Here is a 27,113-nt window from a genome sequence, read left to right as displayed (position 1 = left end):
TTGTAGACTATTTGAGACATTACTCCCATGGAGGAAAGTGCGCATGGTGACTGTTGTATCCAATCCCGATGCAATTTCTGTGTTTCACCAACACTCTGATAGTCCACAGATTACAGAATGCCTCCAGATGTGCATCGGAAACTACTACTGGTCCTCCAGGGAATGATCAAAGCGTAGACTGTTTGAGACATTACTCCCATGGAGGAAAGTGCGCATGGTGACTGTTGTCTTCAATCCCGATGCAATTTCTGTGTTTCATCAACACTCAGTAACTCCACAGATTTCAGAATGCCTCCAGATGTGCATCGGAAACTACTACTGGTCTTCCAGGGAACGATCAAAGCGTAGACTGTTTGAGACATTACTCCCATGCAGGAAAGTGCGCATGGTGACTGTTGTATTCAATCCCGATGCAATTTATGTGTTTCATCAACACACTGATAGTCCACAGGTTACAGAACGCCACCAGATGTTCATCGGAAACTACTGCTGGTCTTCCAGGGAACAATCAAATCGTAGACTATTTGAGACATTACTCCCATGAAGAAAAGTGCGCATGATGACTGTTGTATTCAATCCCGATGCAATTTCTGTGTTTCATCAACACTCTGATACTCCACAGATTACAGAATGCCTCCAGATGTGCATCGGAAACTACCACTGGACTTCCAGGGAATGATCAAAGCGTAGACTGTTTGAGACATTACTCGAATTTAGGAAAGTGCGCATGGTGACTGTTGTATTCAATCCCGATGCAATTTCTGTGTTTCACCAACACTCTGATAGTCCATCAGATTACAGATTGCCTCCAGATGTGCATCGGAAACTACTACTGGTCTTCCATGGAACGATCAAAGCGTAGACTGTTTGAGACATTACTCCCAAGGAGGAAAGTGTGCATGGTGACTGTTCTATTCAATCCCAATGCAATTTCTATGTTTCATCAACACTCTGAAGGGCCACATATTACTGAATGCCTCCAGATGTGCATCCGAAACTACGACTGGTCTTCCAGGGAACGATCAAATCGTAGACTTTTTGAGACATTACTAACATGCAGGAAAATGCGCATGGTGACTGTTGTATTCAATCCCGATGCAATTTCTGAGTTTCACCAACACTCTCATACTCCACAGATTACAGAATGCCTCCAGATGTGCATGGGACACTACTACTGGTCTCCCAGGGAACGATCAAAGCGTAGGCTGTTAGAGACATTACTCCCATGGAATAAAGTGCGCATGGTGACTGTTGTATTCAATCCCGATGTATTTTCTGTTTTTCATTAACACTCTGACAGTCCACAGATTACAGAATGCCTCCAGATGAGCATCGGAAACTACTACTGGTCTTTAAGGGAACGATCAAAGCGTAGACTGTTTGAGACATTACTCCCATGGAGGAATGTGCGCATGCTGACTGTTGTATTCAATCCCGATGCAATTTCGGTGTTTCATCAACACTCAGTTTGTCCACAGATTTCAGAATGCCTCCAGATGTGCATAGGAAACTACTACTGGTCTTCCAGGGAACGATCAAAGCGTAGACTGTTTGAGACATTACTCGCATTTAGGAAAGTGCGCATGGTGACTGTTGTATTCAATCCCGATGCAATTTCTGTGTTTCATCAACACTCTGATACTCCACAGATTACAGAATGCCTCCAGATGTGCATCGGAAACTACTACTTGTCACCCAGTGAACGATCAAAGCGTAGGCTGTTAGAGACATTACTCCCATGGAGGAAATTGTGCATGGTGACTGTTCTATTCAATCACAATGCAATTTCTATGTTTCATCAACACTCTGATATTCCACATATTACAGAATGCCTCCAGATGTGCATCGGAAACTACCACTGGTCTTCCAGGGAACGATCAAATCGTAGACTTTTTGAGACATTACTAACATGCAGGAAAGTGCACATGGTGACTGTTGATTTCTATCCCGATGCAATTTCTGTGTTTCACCAACACTCTGATAGTCCACAGATTACAGAATGCCTCCAGATTTGCTTCTTAAACTACTACTGGTCTTCCAGGGAACGATCAAAGCGTAGACTGTTTGAGACATTACTAACATGGAGGAAAGTGCGCATGGTGACTGTTGTATTCAATCCCGATGAAATTTCTGTGTTTCATCAACACTCCGATAGTCCACAGATTACAGAATGCCTCCAGATGTGCATCGGAAACTACTACTGGTCTTCCAGGGAATGATCAAAGCGTAGACTGTTTGAGACATTACTCCCATGGAGGAAAGTGTGCATGGTGACTGTTCTATTCAATCCCAATGCAATTTCTATGTTTCATCAACACTCTGATAGTCCACATATTACAGAATGCCTCCAGATGTGCATCGGAAACTACCACTGGTCTTCCAGGGAACGATCAAATCGTAGACTTTTTGAGACATTACTAACATGCAGGAAAATGCGCATGGTGACTGTTGTATTCAATCCCCATGCAATTTCTGTGTTTCACCAACACTCTCATACTCCACAGATTACAGAATGCCTCCAGATGTGCATGGGAAACTACTACTGGTCTCCCAGGGAACGATCAAAGCGTAGGCTGTTAGAGACATTACTCCCATGGAATAAAGTGCGCATGGTGACTGTTGTATTCAATCCCGATGTATTTTCTGTGTTTCATTAACACTCTGACAGTCCACAGATTACAGAATGCCTCCAGATGTGCATCGGAAACTACTACTGGTCTTTAAGGGAACGATCAAAGCGTAGACTGTTTGAGACCTTTTCCCATGGAGGAAAGTGCTCATCGTGACCATTGTATTCAAACCCGATGCAATTTCTGTGTTTCATCAACACTCAGATAGTTCACAGATTACAGAATGCCTCCAGATGTGCATCGGAAACTACTACTGGTCTTCCAGATAATGATCATAGCGTAGAGTGATAGAGACATTACCCCCATGGAGGAAAGTGCGAATGGTGACTGTTGTATTCAATCCCGATGCAATTTCTGTGTTTCACCTACACTCTGATAGTCCACAGATTACAGAATGCCTCCAGATGTGCATCGGAAACTACTACTTGTCTCCCAGGGAACGATCAAAGCGTAGACTGTTAGAGACATTACTAACATGGAGGAAAGTGCGCATGGTGACTGTTGTATTCAATCCCGATGCAATTTCTGTGTTTCATCAACACTCTGATACTCCGCAGATTACAGAATGCCTCCAGATGTGCATCGGAAACTACTACTGGTCTCCCAGGGAAGGATCAAAGCGTAGGCTGTTAGAGACATTACTCCCATGGAATAAAGTGCGCATGGTGACTGTTGTATTCAATCCCGATGCAATTTCTGTATTTCATCAACACTCTGACACTCCACTGATAACAGAATGCCTCCAGATGTGCATCGGAAACTACTACTGGTCACCCAGGGAACGATCAAAGCGTAGGCTGTTAGAGACATTACTCCCATGGAGGAAATTGTGCATGGTGACTGTTCTGTTCAATCCCAATGCAATTTCTATGTTTCATCAACACGATGATATTCCACATATTACAGAATGCCTCCAGATGTGCATCGGAAACTACCACTGGTCTTCCAGGGAACGATCTAATCGTAGACTTTTAGAGACATTACTAACATGCAGGAAAGTGCGCATGGTGACTGTTGTATTCAATCCCGATGCAATTTCTGTGTTTCACCAACACTCTGATAGTCCACAGATTACAGAATGCCTCCAGATTTGCATCTTAAACTACTACTGGTCTTCCAGGGAACGATCAAAGCGTAGACTGTTAGACACATTACTCCCATGCAGGAAAGTGCGCATGGTGACTGTTGTATTCAATCCCAATGCAATTTCTGTGTTTCATCAACACTCTGATAGCCCACATATTACAGAATGCCTACAGATGTGCATCGGAAACTACCACTGGTCTTATAGGGAGCGATCCAAACGTTGACTGTTTGAGACATTACTAACATGGAGGAAAGTGCGCATGGAGATTGTTGTATTCAATCCCGATGCTATTTCTGTGTTTTGTCAACACTTTGAAGGTCCACAGATTACAGAATGCCTCCAGATGTGCATCGGAAACTACTACTGGTCCTCCAGCGAACGATCAAAAACGTAGACTGTTTGAGACATTACTCCCGTGAAGGAAAGTGTGCATGGTGACTGTTGTATTCAATCCCGATTCAATTTCTGTGTTTCATCAACACTCTGATAGTCCACAGATTACAGAATGCCACCAGATGTGCATCGTAAACTACTGCTGGTCTTCCAGGGAACAATCAAATTGTAGACTATTTGAGACATTACTCCCATGGAGGAAAGTGCGCATGGTGACTGTTGTATCCAATCCCGATGCAATTTCTGTGTTTCACCAACACTCTGATAGTCCACAGATTACAGAATGCCTCCAGATGTGCATCGGAAACTACTACTGGTCCTCCAGGGAATGATCAAAGCGTAGACTGTTTGAGACATTACTCCCATGGAGGAAAGTGCGCATGGTGACTGTTGTATTCAATCCCGATGCAATTTCTGTGTTTCATCAACACTCAGTTAATCCACAGATTTCAGAATGCCTCCAGATGTGCATCGGAAACTACTACTGGTCTTCCAGGGAACGATCAAAGCGTAGACTGTTTGAGACATTACTCCAATGCAGGAAAGTGCGCATGGTGACTGTTTTATTCAATCCCGATGCAATTTATGTGTTTCATCAACACACTGATAGTCCACAAGTTACAGAACGCCACCAGATGTTCATCGGAAACTACTGCTGGTCTTCCAGGGAACAATCAAAGCGTAGACTATTTGAGACATTACTCCCATGAAGAAAAGTGCGCATGATGACTGTTGTATTCAATCCCGATGCAATTTCTGTGTTTCATCAACACTCTGATACTCCACAGATTACAGAATGCCTCCTGATGTGCATCGGAAACTGCCACTGGTCTTCCAGGGAACGATGAAAGCGTAGACTGCTTGAGACATTACTCGAATTTAGGAAAGAGCGCATGGGGACTGTTGTATTCAATCCCGATGCTATTTATGTGTTTCATCAACACACTGATAGTCCACAGGTTACAGAACGCCACCAGATGTTCATCGGAAACTACTGCTGGTCTTCCAGGGAACAATCAAATCGTAGACTTTTTGAGACATTACTAACATGCAGGAAAATGCGCATGGTGACTGTTGTATTCAATCCCCATGCAATTTCTGTGTTTCACCAACACTCTCATACTCCACAGATTACAGAATGCCTCCAGATGTGCATGGGAAACTACTACTGGTCTCCCAGGGAACGATCAAAGCGTAGGCTGTTAGAGACATTACTCCCATGGAATAAAGTGCGCATGGTGACTGTTGTATTCAATCCCGATGTATTTTCTGTGTTTCATTAACACTCTGACAGTCCACAGATTACAGAATGCCTCCAGATGTGCATCGGAAACTACTACTGGTCTTTAAGGGAACGATCAAAGCGTAGACTGTTTGAGACCTTTTCCCATGGAGGAAAGTGCGCATCGTGACCATTGTATTCAAACCCGATGCAATTTCTGTGTTTCATCAACACTCAGATAGTTCACAGATTACAGAATGCCTCCAGATGTGCATCCGAAACTACCACTGGTCTTCCAGGGAACGATCAAATCGTAGACTTTTTGAGACATTACTAACATGCAGGAAAATGGGCATGGTGACTGTTGTATTCAATCTCGATGCAATTTCTGTGTTTCACCAACACTCTCATACTCCACAGATTACAGAATGCCTCCAGATGTGCATGGGAAACTACTACTGGTCTCCCAGGGAACGATCAAAGCGTAGGCTGTTAGAGACATTACTCCCATGGAATAAAGTGCGCATGGTGACTGTTGTATTCAATCCCGATGTATTTTCTGTGTTTCATTAACACTCTGACAGTCCACAGATTACAGAATGCCTCCAGATGTGCATCGGAAACTACTACTGGTCTTTAAGGGAACGATCAAAGCGTAGACTGTTTGAGACCTTTTCCCATAGAGGAAAGTGCGCATCGTGACCATTGTATTCCATCCCGATGCAATTTCTGTGTTTCATCAACACTCAGATAGTTCACAGATTACAGAATGCCTGCAGATGTGCATCGGAAACTACTACTGGTCTTCCAGGGAATGATCAAAGCGTAGAGTGTTATAGACATTACTCCCATGGAGGAAAGTGCGAATGGTGACTGTTGTATTCAATCCCGATGCAATTTCTGTGTTTCATCAACACTCAGATAGTTCACAGATTACAGAATGCCTGCAGATGTGCATCGGAAACTACTACTGGTCTTCCAGGGAATGATCAAATCGTAGAGTGTTAGAGACATTACTCCCATGGAGGAAAGTGCGAATGGTGACTGTTGTATTCAATCCCGATGCAATTTCTGTGTTTCACCTACACTCTGATAGTCCACAGATTACGGAATGCCTCCAGATGTGCATCAGAAACTACTACTGGTCTCCCAGGGAACGATCAAAGCGTAGACTGTTTGAGACATTACTCCCATGGAGGAAAGTGCGCATGATGACTGTTGTATTCAATCCCGATGCAATTTCTGTGTTTCATCAACACTCTGATACTCCACAGATTACAGAATGCCTCCTGATGTGCATCGGAAACTGCCACTGGTCTTCCAGGGAACGATGAAAGCGTAGACTGCTTGAGACATTACTCGAATTTAGGAAAGAGCGCATGGTGACTGTTGTATTCAATCCCGATGCTATTTATGTGTTTCATCAACACACTGATAGTCCACAGGTTACAGATGGCCACCAGATGTTCATCGGAAACTACTGCTGGTCTTCCAGGGAACAATCAAATCGTAGACTTTTAGAGACATTACTAACATGCAGGAAAATGCGCATGGTGACTGTTGTATTCAATCCCCATGCAATTTCTGTGTTTCACCAACACTCTCATACTCCACAGATTACAGAATGCCTCCAGATGTGCATGGGAAACTACTACTGGTCTCCCAGGGAACGATCAAAGCGTAGGCTGTTAGAGACATTACTCCCATGGAATAAAGTGCGCATGTTGACTGTTGTATTCAATCCCGATGTATTTTCTGTGTTTCATTAACACTCTGACAGTCCACAGATTACAGAATGCCTCCAGATGTGCATCGGAAACTACTACTGGTCTTTAAGGGAACGATCAAAGCGTAGACTGTTTGAGACCTTTTCCCATGGAGGAAAGTGCGCATCGTGACCATTGTATTCAAACCCGATGCAATTTCAGTGTTTCATCAACACTCAGATAGTTCACAGATTACAGAATGCCTCAAGATGTGCATCCGAAACTACTACTGGTCTTCCAGGGAATGATCAAAGCGTAGAGTGTTAGAGACATTACTCCCATGGAGGAAAGTGCGAATGGTGACTGTTGTATTCAATCCCGATGCAATTTCTGTGTTTCACCTACACTCTGATAGTCCACAGATTACGGAATGCCTCCAGATGTGCATCAGAAACTACTACTGGTCACCCAGGGAACGATCAAAGCGTAGACTGTTTGAGACATTACTCCCATGGAGGAAAGTGCGCATGGTGACTGTTGTATTCAATCCCGATGCAATTTCGTTGTTTCATCAACACTCAGTTAGTCCACAGATTTCAGAATGCCTCCAGATGTGCATCGGAAACTACTACTGGTCTTCCAGGGAACGATCAAAGCGTAGACTGTTTGAGACATTACTCGCATTTAGGAAAGTGCGCATGGTGACTGTTGTATTCAATCCCGATGCAATTTCTGTGTTTCATCAACACTCTGATACTCCACAGATTACAGAATGCCTCCAGACGTGCATCGGAAACTACTACTGGTCACCCAGGGAACGATCAAAGCGTAGGCTGTTAGAGACATTACTCCCATGGAGGAAATTGTGCATGGTGACTGTTCTATTCAATCACAATACAATTTCTATGTTTCATCAACACTCTGATATTCCACATATTACAGAATGCCTCCAGATGTGCATCGGAAACTACCACTGGTCTTCCAGGGAACGATCAAATCGTAGACATTTTGAGACATTACTAACATGCATGAAAGTGCGCATGGTGACTGTTGTATTCAATCCCGATGCAATTTCTGTGTTTCATCAACACTCTGATAGTCCACAGATTACGGAATGCTTCCAGATGTGCATCGGAAACTACTACTGGTCTCCCAGGGAACGATCAAAGAGTAGACTGTTTGAGACATTACTCCCATAAAGGAAAGTGCGCATGGTGACTGTTGTATTCAATCCCGATGCAATTTCTGTGTTTCACCAACACTCTGATAGTCCACAGATTACAGAATGCCTCCAGATTTGCATCTTAAACTTTTACTGGTCTTCCAGGGAACGATCAAAGCGTAGGCTGTTAGAGACATTACTCCCATGGAATAAAGTGCGCATGGTGACTGTTGTATTCAATCCCGATGTATTTTCTGTGTTTCATTAACACTCTGACAGTCCACAGATTACAGAATGCCTCCAGATGTGCATCGGAAACTACTACTGGTCTTTAAGGGAACGATCAAAGCGTAGACTGTTTGAGACATTACTCCCATGGAGGAAAGTGCGCATGGTGACTGTTGTATTCAATCCCGATGCAATTTCGGTGTTTCATCAACACTCAGTTAGTCCACAGATTTCAGAATGCCTCCAGATGTGCATCGGAAACTACTACTGGTCTTCCAGGGAACGATCAAAGCGTAGACTGTTTGAGACATTACTCACATTTAGGAAAGCGCGCATGGTGACTGTTGTATTCAATCCCGATGCAATTTCTGTGTTTCACCAACACTCTCATACTCCACAGATTACAGAATGCCTCCAGATGTGCATGGGAAACTACTACTGGTCTCCCAGGGAACGATCAAAGCGTAGGCTGTTAGAGACATTACTCCCATGGAATAAAGTGCGCATGGTGACTGTTGTATTCAATCCCGATGTATTTTCTGTGTTTCATTAACATTCTGACAGTCCACAGATTACAGAATGCCTCCAGATGTGCATCGGAAACTACTACTGGTCTTTAAGGGAACGATCAAAGCGTAGACTGTTTGAGACCTTTTCCCATGGAGGAAAGTGCGCATCGTGACCATTGTATTCAATCCCGATGCAATTTCTGTGTTTCATCAACACTCAGATATTTCACAGAAAACAGAATGCCTCCAGATGTGCATCGGAAACTACTACTGGTCTTCCAGGGAAAGATCATAGCGTAGAGTGATAGAGACATTACCCCCATGGAGGAAAGTGCGAATGGTGACTGTTGTATTCAATCCCGATGCAATTTCTGTATTTCACCTACACTCTGATAGTCCACAGATTACAGAATGACTCCACATGTGCATCGGAAACTACTACTGGTCTCCCAGGGAACGATCAAAGCGTAGACTATTTGAGACATTACTCCCATGGAGGAAAGTGCGCATGGTGACTGTTGTATTCAATCCCGATGCAATTTCGGTGTTTCATCAACACTCAGTTAGTCCACAGATTTCAGAATGCCTCCAGATGTGCATCGGAAACTACTACTGGTCTTCAAGGGAACGATCAAAGCGTAGACTGTTTGAGACATTACTCGCATTTAGGAAAGTGCGCATGGTGACTGTTGTATTCAATCCCGATGCATTTTCTGTGTTTCATTAACCCTCTGACAGTCCACAGATTACAGAATGCCTCCAGATGTGCATCGGAAACTACTACTGGTCTTTAAGGGAACGATCAAAACGTATACTGTTTGAGGCATTACTCCCATGGAGGAAAGTGCGCATGGTGACTGTTGTATTCAATCCCGATGCAATTTCGGTGTTTCATCAACACTCAGTTAGTCCACAGATTTCAAAATGCCTCCAGATGTGCATCGGAAACTACCACTGGTCTTATAGGGAACGATCCAAACGTAGACTGTTTGAGACGTTACTAACATGGAGGAAAGTGCGCATGGAGGTTGTTGTATTCAATCCCGATGCTATTTCTGTGTTTTGTCAACACTTTGAAGGTCTCCAGATTACAGAATGCCTCCAGATGTGCATCGGAAACAACTACTGGTCCTCCAGCGAACGATCAAAGCGTAGACTGTTTGAGACATTACTCCCGTGAAGGAAAGTGCGCATGGTGACTGTTGTATTCAATCCCGATGCAATTTCTGTGTTTCATCAACACTCTGATAGTCCACAGATTACAGAATGCCACCAGATGTGCATCGGAAACTACCACTGGTCTTATAGGGAACGATCCAAACGTTGACTGTTTGAGACATTACTAACATGGAGGAAAGTGCGCATGGAGATTGTTGTATTCAATCCCGATGCTATTTCTGTGTTTTGTCAACACTTTGAAGGTCCACAGATTACAGAATGCCTCCAGATGTGCATCGGAAACTACTACTGGTCCTCCAGGGAATGATCAAAGCGTAGACTGTTTGAGACATTACTCCCATGCAGGAAAGTGCGCATGGTGACTGTTGTATTCAATCCCGATGCAATTTATGTGTTTCATCAACACACTGATAGTCCACAGGTTACAGAACGCCACCAGATGTTCATCGGAAACTACTTCTGGTCTTCCAGGGAACAATCAAAACGTAGACTATTTGAGACATTACTCCCATGGAGAAAAGTTCGCATGATGACTGTTGTATTCAATCCCGATGCAATTTCTGTGTTTCGTCAACACTCTGATACTCCACAGATTACAGAATGCCTCCAGATGTGCATCGGAAACTACTACTGGTCTCCCAGGGAACATTCAAAGCGTAGACTGTTAGAGACATTACTAACATGGAGGAAAGTGCGCATGGTGACTGTTGTATTCAATCCCGATGCAATTTCTGTGTTTCATCAACACTCTGATACTCCACAGATTACAGAATGCCTCCAGATGTGCATCGGAAACTACTACTGGTCTCCTAGGGAACGATCAAGGCGTAGGCTGTTAGAGACACTACTCCCATGGAATAAAGTGCGCATGGTGACTGTTGTATTTAATCCCGATGCATTTTCTGTGTGTCATTAACACTCTGACAGTCCACAGATCACAGAATGCCTCCAGATGTAGATCGGAAACAACTACTGGTCCTCCAGGGAATGATCAAAGCGTAGACTGTTTGAGACATTACTCCCATGGAGGAAAGTGCGCATGGTGACTGTTGTATTCAATCCCGATGCAATTTCTGTGTTTCATCAACACTCAGTTAGTCCACAGATTTCAGAATGCCTCCAGATGTGCATCGGAAACTACTACTGGTCTTCCAGGGAACGATCAAAGCGTAGACTGTTTGAGACATTACTCCCATGCAGGAAAGTGGGCATGGTGACTGTTGTATTCAATCCCGATGCAATTTATGTGTTTCATCAACACACTGATAGTCCACAGGTTACAGAACGCCACCAGATGTGCATCGGAAACTACTGCTGGTCTTCCAGGGAACAATCAAAGCGTAGACTATTTGAGACATTACTCCCATGGAGAAAAGTGCGCATGATGACTGTTGTATTCAATCCCGATGCAATTTCTGTGTTTCATCAACACTCTGATAGTCCACAGATTACAGAATGCCTCCAGATGTGCATCGGAAACTACTACTGGTCTCCCAGGGAACGGTCAAAGCGTAGACTGTTAGAGACATTACTAACATGGAGGAAAGTGCGCATGGTGACTGTTGTATTCAATCCCGATGCAATTTCTGTGTTTTGTCAACACTTTGAAGGTCCACAGATTACAGAATGCCTCCAGATGTGCATCGGAAACTACTACTGGTCCTCCAGCGAACGATCAAAGCGCAGACTGTTTGAGACATTACTCCCGTGAAGGACAGTGCGCATGGTGACTGTTGTATTCAATCCCGATGCAATTTCTGTGTTTCATCAACACTCTGATAGTCCACAGATTACAGAATGCCACCAGATGTGCATCGGAAACTACTGCTGGTCTTCCAGGGAACAATCAAATTGTAGACTATTTGAGACATTACTCCCATGGAGTAAAGTGCGCATGGTGACTGTTGTATTCAATCCCGATGCAATTTCTGTGTTTCACCAACACTCTGATAGTCCACATATTACAGAATGCCTCCAGATGTGCATCGGAAACTACTACTGGTCCTCCAGCGAACGATCAAAGCGTAGACTGTTTGAGACATTACTCCCATGGAGGAAAGTGCGCATGGTGACTGTTGTATTCAATCCCGATGCAATTTCGGTGTTTCATCAACACTCAGTTAGTCCACAGATTTCAAAATGCCTCCAGATGTGCATCGGAAACTACCACTGGTCTTATAGGGAACGATCCAAACGTAGACTGTTTGAGACGTTACTAACATGGAGGAAAGTGCGCATGGAGGTTGTTGTATTCAATCCCGATGCTATTTCTGTGTTTTGTCAACACTTTGAAGGTCTCCAGATTACAGAATGCCTCCAGATGTGCATCGGAAACAACTACTGGTCCTCCAGCGAACGATCAAAGCGTAGACTGTTTGAGACATTACTCCCGTGAAGGAAAGTGCGCATGGTGACTGTTGTATTCAATCCCGATGCAATTTCTGTGTTTCATCAACACTCTGATAGTCCACAGATTACAGAATGCCACCAGATGTGCATCGGAAACTACCACTGGTCTTATAGGGAACGATCCAAACGTTGACTGTTTGAGACATTACTAACATGGAGGAAAGTGCGCATGGAGATTGTTGTATTCAATCCCGATGCTATTTCTGTGTTTTGTCAACACTTTGAAGGTCCACAGATTACAGAATGCCTCCAGATGTGCATCGGAAACTACTACTGGTCCTCCAGGGAATGATCAAAGCGTAGACTGTTTGAGACATTACTCCCATGCAGGAAAGTGCGCATGGTGACTGTTGTATTCAATCCCGATGCAATTTATGTGTTTCATCAACACACTGATAGTCCACAGGTTACAGAACGCCACCAGATGTTCATCGGAAACTACTTCTGGTCTTCCAGGGAACAATCAAAACGTAGACTATTTGAGACATTACTCCCATGGAGAAAAGTTCGCATGATGACTGTTGTATTCAATCCCGATGCAATTTCTGTGTTTCGTCAACACTCTGATACTCCACAGATTACAGAATGCCTCCAGATGTGCATCGGAAACTACTACTGGTCTCCCAGGGAACATTCAAAGCGTAGACTGTTAGAGACATTACTAACATGGAGGAAAGTGCGCATGGTGACTGTTGTATTCAATCCCGATGCAATTTCTGTGTTTCATCAACACTCTGATACTCCACAGATTACAGAATGCCTCCAGATGTGCATCGGAAACTACTACTGGTCTCCTAGGGAACGATCAAGGCGTAGGCTGTTAGAGACACTACTCCCATGGAATAAAGTGCGCATGGTGACTGTTGTATTTAATCCCGATGCATTTTCTGTGTGTCATTAACACTCTGACAGTCCACAGATCACAGAATGCCTCCAGATGTAGATCGGAAACAACTACTGGTCCTCCAGGGAATGATCAAAGCGTAGACTGTTTGAGACATTACTCCCATGGAGGAAAGTGCGCATGGTGACTGTTGTATTCAATCCCGATGCAATTTCTGTGTTTCATCAACACTCAGTTAGTCCACAGATTTCAGAATGCCTCCAGATGTGCATCGGAAACTACTACTGGTCTTCCAGGGAACGATCAAAGCGTAGACTGTTTGAGACATTACTCCCATGCAGGAAAGTGGGCATGGTGACTGTTGTATTCAATCCCGATGCAATTTATGTGTTTCATCAACACACTGATAGTCCACAGGTTACAGAACGCCACCAGATGTGCATCGGAAACTACTGCTGGTCTTCCAGGGAACAATCAAAGCGTAGACTATTTGAGACATTACTCCCATGGAGAAAAGTGCGCATGATGACTGTTGTATTCAATCCCGATGCAATTTCTGTGTTTCATCAACACTCTGATAGTCCACAGATTACAGAATGCCTCCAGATGTGCATCGGAAACTACTACTGGTCTCCCAGGGAACGGTCAAAGCGTAGACTGTTAGAGACATTACTAACATGGAGGAAAGTGCGCATGGTGACTGTTGTATTCAATCCCGATGCAATTTCTGTGTTTTGTCAACACTTTGAAGGTCCACAGATTACAGAATGCCTCCAGATGTGCATCGGAAACTACTACTGGTCCTCCAGCGAACGATCAAAGCGCAGACTGTTTGAGACATTACTCCCGTGAAGGACAGTGCGCATGGTGACTGTTGTATTCAATCCCGATGCAATTTCTGTGTTTCATCAACACTCTGATAGTCCACAGATTACAGAATGCCACCAGATGTGCATCGGAAACTACTGCTGGTCTTCCAGGGAACAATCAAATTGTAGACTATTTGAGACATTACTCCCATGGAGTAAAGTGCGCATGGTGACTGTTGTATTCAATCCCGATGCAATTTCTGTGTTTCACCAACACTCTGATAGTCCACATATTACAGAATGCCTCCAGATGTGCATCGGAAACTACTACTGGTCCTCCAGCGAACGATCAAAGCGTAGACTGTTTGAGACATTACTCCCATGGAGGTAAGTGCGCATGGTGACTGTTGTATTCAATCCCGATGCAATTTCTGTGTTTCATCAACACGCAGTTAGTCCACAGGTTTCAGAATGCCTCCAGATGTGCATCGGAAACTACTACTGGTCTTCCAGGGAACGATCAAAGCGTAGATTGTTTGAGACATTACTCCCATGCAGGAAAGAGCGCATGGTGACTGTTGTATTCAATCCCGATGCAATTTATGTGTTTCATCAACACTCTGATAGTCCATAGATTACAGAACGCCACCAGATGTTCTTCGGAAACTACTGCTGGTCTTCCAGGGAACAATCAAAGCGTAGACTATTTGAGACATTACTCCCATGGAGAAAAGTGCGCATGATGACTGTTGTATTCAATCCCGATGCAATTTCTGTGTTTCATCAACACTCTGATACTCCACAGATTACAGATTGCCTCCAGATGTGCATCGGAAGCTACTACTGGTCTTTAAGGGTACGATCAAAGCGTAGACTGTTAGAGACATTACTCCCATGGAAGAAAGTGCGCATGGTGACTGTTGTATTCAATCCCGATGCAATTTCTGTGTTTCATCAACACTCTGATACTCCACAGATTACGGAATGCCTCCAGATGTGCATCGGAAACTACTACTGGTCTCCCAGGGAACGATCAAAGCGTAGGCTGTTAGAGACATTACTCCCATGGAGGGAAGTGTGCATGGTGACTGTTCTAATCAATCCCAATGCAATTTCTGTGTTTCATCAACACTCTGATAGCCCACATATTACAGAATGCCTCCAGATGTGCACCGGAAACTACCACTGGTCTTATAGGGAACGATCAAAGCGTAGACTGTTTGAGACATTACTAATATGGAGGAAAGTGCGCATGGAGATTGTTGTATTCAATCCCGATGCAATTTCTGTGTTATTTCAACGCTTTGAAGGTCCACAGATTACAGAATGCCTCCAGATGCGCATCGGAAACTTCTACTGGTCATCCAGCGAACGATCAAAGCGTAGACTGTTTGATACATCACTCCCGTGAAGGAAAGTGCGCATGGTGACTGTTGTATTCAATCCCGATGCAATTTCTGTGTTTCATCAACACTCAGATAGTCCACAGATCACAGAATGCCACCAGATGTGCATCGGAAACTACTGCTGGTCTTCCAGGGAACAATCAAATTGTAGACTATTTAAGACATTACTCCCATGGAGGAAAGTGCGCATGGTGACTGTTGTATTCAATCCCGATGCAATTTCTGTGTTTCACCAACACTCTGATAGTCCACAGATTACAGAATGCCTCCAGATGTGCATCAGAAACTACTACTGGTCCTCCAGGGAATGATCAAAGCGTAGACTGTTTGAGACATTACTCCCATGGAGGAAAGTGCGCATGGTGACTGTTGTATTCAATCCCGATGCAATTTTTGTGTTTCATCAACACTCAGATAGTCCGCAGATTTCAGAATGCCTCCAGATGTGCAACGGAAACTACTACTGGTCTTCCAGGGAACGATCAAAGCGTAGACTGTTTGAGACATTACTCCCATGCAGGAAAGTGCGCATGGTCACTGTTGTATTCAATCCCGATGCAATTTATGTGTTTCATCAACACTCTGATAGTCCACATATTACAGAATGCCTCCAGATGTGCATCGGAAACTACCACTGGTCTTCCAGGGAACGATCAAATCGTAGACTTTTTGAGGCATTACTAACATGCAGGAAAGTGCGCATGGTGACTGTTGTATTCAATCCCGATGCAATTTCTGTGTTTCACCAACACTCTGATAGTCCACAGATTACAGAATGCCTTCAGATTTGCATCTTAAACTACTACTGGTCTTCCAGGGAACGCTCAAAGCGTAGACTGTTAGAGACATTACTCCCATGCAGGAAAGTGCGCATGGTGACTGTTGTATTCAATCCCAATGCAATTTCAGTGTTTCATCAACACTCTGATAGCCCACATATTACAGAATGCCTCCAGATGTGCATCGGAAACTACCACTGGTCTTATAGGGAACGATCAAACCGTAGACAGTTTGAGACATTACTAACATGGAGGAAAGTGCGCATGGAGATTGTTGTATTCAATCCCGATGCAATTTCTGTGTTTTGTCAACACTTTGAAGGTCCACAGATTACAGAATGCCTCCAGATGTGCATCGGAAACTACTACTGGTCTCCCAGGGAACGATCAAAGCGTAGACAGTTTGGGACATTACTCCCGTGAAGGAAAGTGCGCATGGTGACTGTTGTATTCAATCCCGATGCAGTTTCTGTGTTTCATCAACACTCTGATAGTCCACAGATTACAGAATGCCACCAGATGTGCATCGGAAACTACTGCTGGTCTTCCAGGGAACAATCAAATTGTAGACTATTTGAGACATTACTCCCATGCAGGAAAGTAAGCATGGTGACTTGTGTATTCAATCCCGATGCAATTTATGTGTTTCATCAACACTCTGATAGTCCACAGATTACAGAACGCCACCAGATGTTCATCGGAAACTACTGCTGGTCTTCCAGGGAACAATCAAAGCGTAGACTATTTGAGACATTACTCCCATGGAGAAAAGTGCGCATGGTGACTGTTGTATTCAATCCCGATGCATTTTCTGTGTTTCATTAACACTCTGACAGTCCACAGATTACAGAATGCCTCCAGATGTGCATCGGAAACTACTACTGGTCTTTAAGGCTACGATCAAAGCGTAGACTGTTAGAGACATAACTCCCATGGAAGAAAGTGCGCATGGTGACTGTTGTATTCAATCCCGATGCAATTCCTGTGTTTCATCAACTCTCTGATACTCCACAGATTACAGAATGCCTCCAGATGTGCATCGGAAACTACTACTGGTCTTTAAGGGTACGATCAAAGCGTAGACTGTTTGAGACCATTTCCCATGGAGGAAAGTGCGCATCATGACCATTGTATTCAATCCCGATGCAATTTCTGTGTTTCATCAACACTCAGATAGTCCACAGATTACAGAACGCCTCCAGATGTGCATCGGAAACTACTACTGGTCTTCCAGGGAATGATCAAAGCGTAGACTGTTTGCAACATTACTCCCATGGACGAATGTGCGCATGGTGACTGTTGTATTCAATCCCGATGCAATTTCGGTGTTTCTTCAACACTCAGTTAGTCCGCAGATTTCAGAATGCCTCCAGATGTGCATCGGAAACTACTACTGGTCTCCCAGGGAACGGTCAAAGCGTAGACTGTTAGAGACATTACTAACATGGAGGAAAGTGCGCATGGTGGGTGTTGTATTAAATCCCGATGCAATTTCTGTGTTTCATCAACACTCTGATACTTCACAGATTACAGAATGCCTCCAGATGTGCATCGGAAACTACTACTGGTCAGCCAGGGAACGATCAAAGCGTAGGCAGTTAGAGACATTACTCCCATGGAGGAAATTGTGCATGTTGACTGATCTATTCAATCCCAATGCAATTTCTATGTTTCATCAACACTCTGATATTCCACATATTACAGAATGCCACCAGATGTGCATCGGAAACTACCACTGGTCTTCCAGGGAACGATCAAATCGTAGACTTTTTGAGACATTACTAACATGCAGGAAAGTGCGCATGGTGACTGTTGTATTCAATCCCGATGCAATTTCTGTGTTTCACCAACACTCTGATAGTCCACAGATTACAGAATGCCTCCAGATTTGCATCTTAAACTACTACTGGTCTTTAAGGGTACGATCAAAGCGTAGACTGTTTGAGACCATTTCCCATGGAGGAAAGTGCGCATCGTGACCATTGTATTTAATCCAGATGCAATTTCTGTGTCTCATCAACACTCAGTTAGTCCACAGATTTCAGAATGCCACCAGATGTGCATCGGAGACTACTACTGGTCTTCCAGGGAACGATCAAAGCGTACACTGTTTGAGACATTACTCCCATGCAGGAAAGTGCGCATGGTGACTGTTGTATTCAATCCCGATGCAATTTATGTGTTTCATCAACACACTGATAGTCCACAGGTTACAGAACGCCACCAGATGTTCATCGGAAACTACTGCTGGTCTTCCAGGGAACAATCAAAGCGTAGACTATTTGAGACATTGCTCCCATGGAGAAAAGTGCGCATGATGACTGTTGTATTCAATCCCGATGCAATTTCTGTGTTTCATCAACACTCTGATACTCCACAGATTACAGAATGCCTCCAGAAGTGCATCGGAAACTACTACTGGTCTCCCAGGGAACGGTCAAAGTGTAGACTGTAAGAGACATTACTAACATGGAGGAAAGTGCGCATGGTGACTGTTGTATTCAATCCCGATGCAATTTCTGTGTTTCATCAACACTCTGATACTCCACAGATTACAGAATGCCTCCAGATGTGCATCGGAAACTACTACTGGTCTCCCAGGGAACGATCAAAGCGTAGGCTGTTAGAGACACTACTCCCATGGAATAAAGTGCGCATGGTGACTGTTGTATTTAATCCCGATGCATTTTCTGTGTGTCATTAACACTCTGACAGTCCACAGATTACAGAATGCCTCCACATGTGGATCGGAAACTACTACTGGTCCTTAAGGGTACGATCAAAGCGTAGACTGTTTGAGACCATTTCCCATGGAGGAAAGTACGCATCGTGACCATTGTATTCAATCCCGATGCAATTTCTGTGTTTCATCAACACTCAGATAGTCCACAGATTACAGAATGCCTCCAGATGTGCATCGGAAACTACTACAGGTCTTCCAGGGTATGATCAAAGCGAAGACTGTTTGAGACATTACTCCCATGGAGGAAAGTGTGCATGGTGACTGTTCTATTCAATCCCAATGCAATTTCTATGTTTCATCAACACTCTGATAGTCCACATATTACAGAATGCATCCAGATGTGCATCGGAAACTACCTCTGGTCTTCCAGGGAACGATCAAATCGTAGACTTTTTGAGACTTTACTAACATGCAGGAATGTGCGCATGGTGACTGTTGTATTCAATCCCGATGCAATTTCTGTGTTTCACCAACACTCTGATAGTCCACAGATTACATAATGCCTCCAGATTTGCTTCTTAAACTACTACTGGCCTTCCAGGGCACGATCAAAGCGTAGACTGTTAGAGACATTACTCCCATGCAGGAAAGTGCGCACGGTGACTGTTGTATTCAATCCCAATGCAATTTCTGTGTTTCATCAACACTCTGATAGCCCACATATTACAGAATGCCACCAGATGAGCATCGAAAACTACTGCTAGTCTTCCAGGGAACAATCAAATTGTAGACTATTTGAGACATTACTCCCATGGAGGAAAGTGCGCATGGTGACTGTTGTATTCAATCCCGATGCAATTTCTGTGTTTCACCAACACTCTGATAGTCCACATGTTGCAGAATGCCTCCAGATGTGCATCGGAAACTACTACTGGTCCTCCAGGGAATGATCAAGCGTAGACTGTTTGAGACATTACTCCCATGGAGGAAAGTGCGCATGGTGACTGTTGTATTCAATCCCGATGCAATTTCTGTGTTTCATCAACACTCAGTTAGTCCACAGGTTTCAGAATGCCTCCAGATGTGCATCGGAAACTACTACTGGTCTTCCAGGGAACGATCAAAGCGTAGACTGTTTGAGACATTACTCCCATGCAGGAAAGTGCGCATGGTGACTGCTGTATTCAATCCCGATGCAATATATGTGTTTCATCAACACTCTGATAGTCCATAGATTACAGAACGCCACCAGATGTTCATCGGAAACTACTGCTGGTCTTCCAGGGAACAATCAAAGCGTAGACTGTTTGAGACCATTTCCCATGGAGGAAAGTGCGCATCATGACCATTGTATTCAATCCCGATGCAATTTCTGTGTTTCATCAACACTCAGATAGTCCACAGATTACAGAACGCCTCCAGATGTGCATCGGAAACTACTACTGGTCTTCCAGGGAATGATCAAAGCGTAGACTGTTTGCAACATTACTCCCATGGACGAATGTGCGCATGGTGACTGTTGTATTCAATCCCGATGCAATTTCGGTGTTTCTTCAACACTCAGTTAGTCCGCAGATTTCAGAATGCATCCAGATGTGCATCGGAAACTACTACTGGTCTCCCAGGGAACGGTCAAAGCGTAGACTGTTAGAGACATTACTAACATGGAGGAAAGTGCGCATGGTGGGTGTTGTATTAAATCCCGATGCAATTTCTGTGTTTCATCAACACTCTGATACTTCACAGATTACAGAATGCCTCCAGATGTGCATCGGAAACTACTACTGGTCAGCCAGGGAACGATCAAAGCGTAGGCAGTTAGAGACATTACTCCCATGGAGGAAATTGTGCATGTTGACTGATCTATTCAATCCCAATGCAATTTCTATGTTTCATCAACACTCTGATATTCCACATATTACAGAATGCCACCAGATGTGCATCGGAAACTACCACTGGTCTTCCAGGGAACGATCAAATCGTAGACTTTTTGAGACATTACTAACATGCAGGAAAGTGCGCATGGTGACTGTTGTATTCAATCCCGATGCAATTTCTGTGTTTCACCAACACTCTGATAGTCCACAGATTACAGAATGCCTCCAGATTTGCATCTTAAACTACTACTGGTCTTTAAGGGTACGATCAAAGCGTAGACTGTTTGAGACCATTTCCCATGGAGGAAAGTGCGCATCGTGACCATTGTATTTAATCCAGATGCAATTTCTGTGTCTCATCAACACTCAGTTAGTCCACAGATTTCAGAATGCCACCAGATGTGCATCGGAGACTACTACTGGTCTTCCAGGGAACGATCAAAGCGTACACTGTTTGAGACATTACTCCCATGCAGGAAAGTGCGCATGGTGACTGTTGTATTCAATCCCGATGCAATTTATGTGTTTCATCAACACACTGATAGTCCACAGGTTACAGAACGCCACCAGATGTTCATCGGAAACTACTGCTGGTCTTCCAGGGAACAATCAAAGCGTAGACTATTTGAGACATTGCTCCCATGGAGAAAAGTGCGCATGATGACTGTTGTATTCAATCCCGATGCAATTTCTGTGTTTCATCAACACTCTGATACTCCACAGATTACAGAATGCCTCCAGAAGTGCATCGGAAACTACTACTGGTCTCCCAGGGAACGGTCAAAGTGTAGACTGTAAGAGACATTACTAACATGGAGGAAAGTGCGCATGGTGACTGTTGTATTCAATCCCGATGCAATTTCTGTGTTTCATCAACACTCTGATACTCCACAGATTACAGAATGCCTCCAGATGTGCATCGGAAACTACTACTGGTCTCCCAGGGAACGATCAAAGCGTAGGCTGTTAGAGACACTACTCCCATGGAATAAAGTGCGCATGGTGACTGTTGTATTTAATCCCGATGCATTTTCTGTGTGTCATTAACACTCTGACAGTCCACAGATTACAGAATGCCTCCACATGTGGATCGGAAACTACTACTGGTCCTTAAGGGTACGATCAAAGCGTAGACTGTTTGAGACCATTTCCCATGGAGGAAAGTACGCATCGTGACCATTGTATTCAATCCCGATGCAATTTCTGTGTTTCATCAACACTCAGATAGTCCACAGATTACAGAATGCCTCCAGATGTGCATCGGAAACTACTACAGGTCTTCCAGGGTATGATCAAAGCGAAGACTGTTTGAGACATTACTCCCATGGAGGAAAGTGTGCATGGTGACTGTTCTATTCAATCCCAATGCAATTTCTATGTTTCATCAACACTCTGATAGTCCACATATTACAGAATGCATCCAGATGTGCATCGGAAACTACCTCTGGTCTTCCAGGGAACGATCAAATCGTAGACTTTTTGAGACTTTACTAACATGCAGGAATGTGCGCATGGTGACTGTTGTATTCAATCCCGATGCAATTTCTGTGTTTCACCAACACTCTGATAGTCCACAGATTACATAATGCCTCCAGATTTGCTTCTTAAACTACTACTGGCCTTCCAGGGCACGATCAAAGCGTAGACTGTTAGAGACATTACTCCCATGCAGGAAAGTGCGCACGGTGACTGTTGTATTCAATCCCAATGCAATTTCTGTGTTTCATCAACACTCTGATAGCCCACATATTACAGAATGCCACCAGATGAGCATCGAAAACTACTGCTAGTCTTCCAGGGAACAATCAAATTGTAGACTATTTGAGACATTACTCCCATGGAGGAAAGTGCGCATGGTGACTGTTGTATTCAATCCCGATGCAATTTCTGTGTTTCACCAACACTCTGATAGTCCACATGTTGCAGAATGCCTCCAGATGTGCATCGGAAACTACTACTGGTCCTCCAGGGAATGATCAAGCGTAGACTGTTTGAGACATTACTCCCATGGAGGAAAGTGCGCATGGTGACTGTTGTATTCAATCCCGATGCAATTTCTGTGTTTCATCAACACTCAGTTAGTCCACAGGTTTCAGAATGCCTCCAGATGTGCATCGGAAACTACTACTGGTCTTCCAGGGAACGATCAAAGCGTAGACTGTTTGAGACATTACTCCCATGCAGGAAAGTGCGCATGGTGACTGCTGTATTCAATCCCGATGCAATATATGTGTTTCATCAACACTCTGATAGTCCATAGATTACAGAACGCCACCAGATGTTCATCGGAAACTACTGCTGGTCTTCCAGGGAACAATCAAAGCGTAGACTGTTTGAGACCATTTCCCATGGAGGAAAGTGCGCATCATGACCATTGTATTCAATCCCGATGCAATTTCTGTGTTTCATCAACACTCAGATAGTCCACAGATTACAGAACGCCTCCAGATGTGCATCGGAAACTACTACTGGTCTTCCAGGGAATGATCAAAGCGTAGATTGTTTGCAACATTACTCCCATGGAGGAATGTGCGCATGGTGACTGTTGTATTCAATCCCGATGCAATTTCGGTGTTTCTTCAACACTCAGTTAGTCCGCAGATTTCAGAATGCCTCCAGATGTGCATCGGAAACTACTACTGGTCTCCCAGGGAACGGTCAAAGCGTAGACTGTTAGAGACATTACTAACATGGAGGAAAGTGCGCATTGTGGGTGTTGTATTAAATCCCGATGCAATTTCTGTGTTTCATCAACACTCTGATACTTCACAAATTACAGAATGCCTCCAGATGTGCATCGGAAACTACTACTGGTCACCCAGGGAACGATCAAAGCGTAGGCTGTTAGAGACATTACTCCCATGGAGGAAATTGTGCATGGTGACTGATCTATTCAATCCCAATGCAATTTCTATGTTTCATCAACACTCTGATATTCCACATATTACAGAATGCCACCAGATGTGCATCGGAAACTACCACTGGTCTTCCAGGGAACGATCAAATCGTAGACTTTTTGAGACATTACTAACATGCAGGAAAGTGCGCATGGTGACTGTTGTATTCAATCCCGATGCAATTTCTGTGTTTCACCAACACTCTGATAGTCCACAGATTACAGAATGCCTCCAGATTTGCATCTTAAACTACTACTGGTCTTTAAGGGTACGATCAAAGCGTAGACTGTTTGAGACCATTTCCCATGGAGGAAAGTGCGCATCGTGACCATTGTATTCAATCCAGATGCAATTTCTGTGTCTCATCAACACTCAGTTAGTCCACAGATTTCAGAATGCCACCAGATGTGCATCGGAGACTACTACTGGTCTTCCAGGGAACGATCAAAGCGTACACTGTTTGAGACATTACTCCCATGCAGGAAAGTGCGCATGGTGACTGTTGTATTCAATCCCGATGCAATTTATGTGTTTCATCAACACACTGATAGTCCACAGGTTACAGAACGCCACCAGATGTTCATCGGAAACTACTGCTGGTCTTCCAGGGAACAATCAAAGCGTAGACTATTTGAGACATTGCTCCCATGGAGAAAAGTGCGCATGATGACTGTTGTATTCAATCCCGATGCAATTTCTGTGTTTCATCAACACTCTGATACTCCACAGATTACAGAATGCCTCCAGAAGTGCATCGGAAACTACTACTGGTCTCCCAGGGAACGGTCAAAGTGTAGACTGTAAGAGACATTACTAACATGGAGGAAAGTGCGCATGGTGACTGTTGTATTCAATCCCGATGCAATTTCTGTGTTTCATCAACACTCTGATACTCCACAGATTACAGAATGCCTCCAGATGTGCATCGGAAACTACTACTGGTCTCCCAGGGAACGATCAAAGCGTAGGCTGTTAGAGACACTACTCCCATGGAATAAAGTGCGCATGGTGACTGTTGTATTTAATCCCGATGCTTTTTCTGTGTGTCATTAACACTCTGACAGTCCACAGATTACAGAATGCCTCCACATGTGGATCGGAAACTACTACTGGTCTTTAAGGGTACGATCAAAGCGTAGACTGTTTGAGACCATTTCCCATGGAGGAAAGTACGCATCGTGACCATTGTATTCAATCCCGATGCAATTTCTGTGTTTCATCAACACTCAGATAGTCCACAGATTACAGAATGCCTCCAGATGTGCATCGGAAACTACTACAGGTCTTCCAGGGTATGATCAAAGCGAAGACTGTTTGAGACATTACTCCCATGGAGGAAAGTGTGCATGGTGACTGTTCTATTCAATCCCAATGCAATTTCTATGTTTCATCAACACTCTGATAGTCCACATATTACAGAATGCATCCAGATGTGCATCGGAAACTACCTCTGGTCTTCCAGGGAACGATCAAATCGTAGACTTTTTGAGACTTTACTAACATGCAGGAATGTGCGCATGGTGACTGTTGTATTCAATCCCGATGCAATTTCTGTGTTTCACCAACACTCTGATAGTCCACAGATTACATAATGCCACCAGATGTGCATCGGAAACTACTACTGGTCCTCCAGGGAATGATCAAGCGTAGACTGTTTGAGACATTACTCCCCTGCAGGAAAGTGCGCACGGTGACTGTTGTATTCAATCCCAATGCAATTTCTGTGTTTCATCAACACTCTGATAGCCCACATATTACAGAATGCCACCAGATGTGCATCGAAAACTACTGCTAGTCTTCCAGGGAACAATCAAATTGTAGACTATTTGAGACATTACTCCCATGGAGGAAAGTGCGCATGGTGACTGTTGTATTCAATCCCGATGCAATTTCTGTGTTTCACCAACACTCTGATAGTCCACATGTTGCAGAATGCCTCCAGATGTGCATCGGAAACTACTACTGGTCCTCCAGGGAATGATCAAGCGTAGACTGTTTGAGACATTACTCCCATGGAGGAAAGTGCGCATGGTGACTGTTGTATTCAATCCCGATGCAATTTCTGTGTTTCATCAACACTCAGTTAGTCCACAGGTTTCAGAATGCCTCCAGATGTGCATCGGAAACTACTACTGGTCTTCCAGGGAACGATCAAAGCGTAGACTGTTTGAGACATTACTCCCATGCAGGAAAGTGCGCATGGTGACTGCTGTATTCAATCCCGATGCAATATATGTGTTTCATCAACACTCTGATAGTCCATAGATTACAGAACGCCACCAGATGTTCATCGGAAACTACTGCTGGTCTTCCAGGGAACAATCAAAGCGTAGACTAATTGAGACATTACTCCCATGGAGAAAAGTGCGCATGATGACTGTTGTATTCAATCCCGATGCAATTTCTGTGTTTCATCAACACTCTGATACTCCACAGATTACAGAATGCCTCCAGATGTGCATCGGAAACTACTACTGGTCTCCTAGGGAACGATCAAAGCGTAGACTGTTACAGACATTACTAACATGGAGGAAAGTGCGCATGGTGACTGTTGTATTCAATCCCGATGAAATTTCTGTGTTTCATCAACACTCTGATACTCCACAGATTACAGATTGCGTCCAGATGTGCATCGGAAACTACTACTGGTCCCCCAGGGAACGATCAAAGCGTAGGCTGTTAGAGACATCACTCCTATGGAATAAAGAGCGCATGGTGACTGTTGTATTCAATCCCGATGCAATATCTGTGTTTCATCAACACTCTGATACTCCACAGATAACAGAGTACCTCCAGATGTGCATCGGAAACTACTACTGGTCTCCCAGGGAACGATCAGAGCGTAGGCTGTTAGAGACACTACTCCCATGGAATAAAGTGCGCATGGTGACTGTTGTATTTAATCCCGATGCATTTTCTGTGTGTCATTAACACTCTGACAGTCCACAGATTACAGAATGCCTCCACATGTGGATCGGAAACTACTACTGGTCCTTAAGGGTACGATCAAAGCGTAGACTGTTTGAGACCATTTCCCATGGAGGAAAGTACGCATCGTGACCATTGTATTCAATCCCGATGCAATTTCTGTGTTTCATCAACACTCAGATAGTCCACAGATTACAGAATGCCTCCAGATGTGCATCGGAAACTACTACAGGTCTTCCAGGGTATGATCAAAGCGAGGACTGTTTGAGACATTACTCCCATGGAGGAATGTGTGCATTGTGACTGTTCTATTCAATCCCAATGCAATTTCTATGTTTCATCAACACTCTGATAGTCCACATATT

The sequence above is a fragment of the Schistocerca gregaria genome, chromosome 10, assembly GCF_023897955.1.
Source record: "Schistocerca gregaria isolate iqSchGreg1 chromosome 10, iqSchGreg1.2, whole genome shotgun sequence".
Classification (NCBI taxonomy): Eukaryota; Metazoa; Arthropoda; class Insecta; order Orthoptera; family Acrididae; genus Schistocerca; species Schistocerca gregaria.
Note: the sequence above shows the minus strand (reverse complement) of the source record.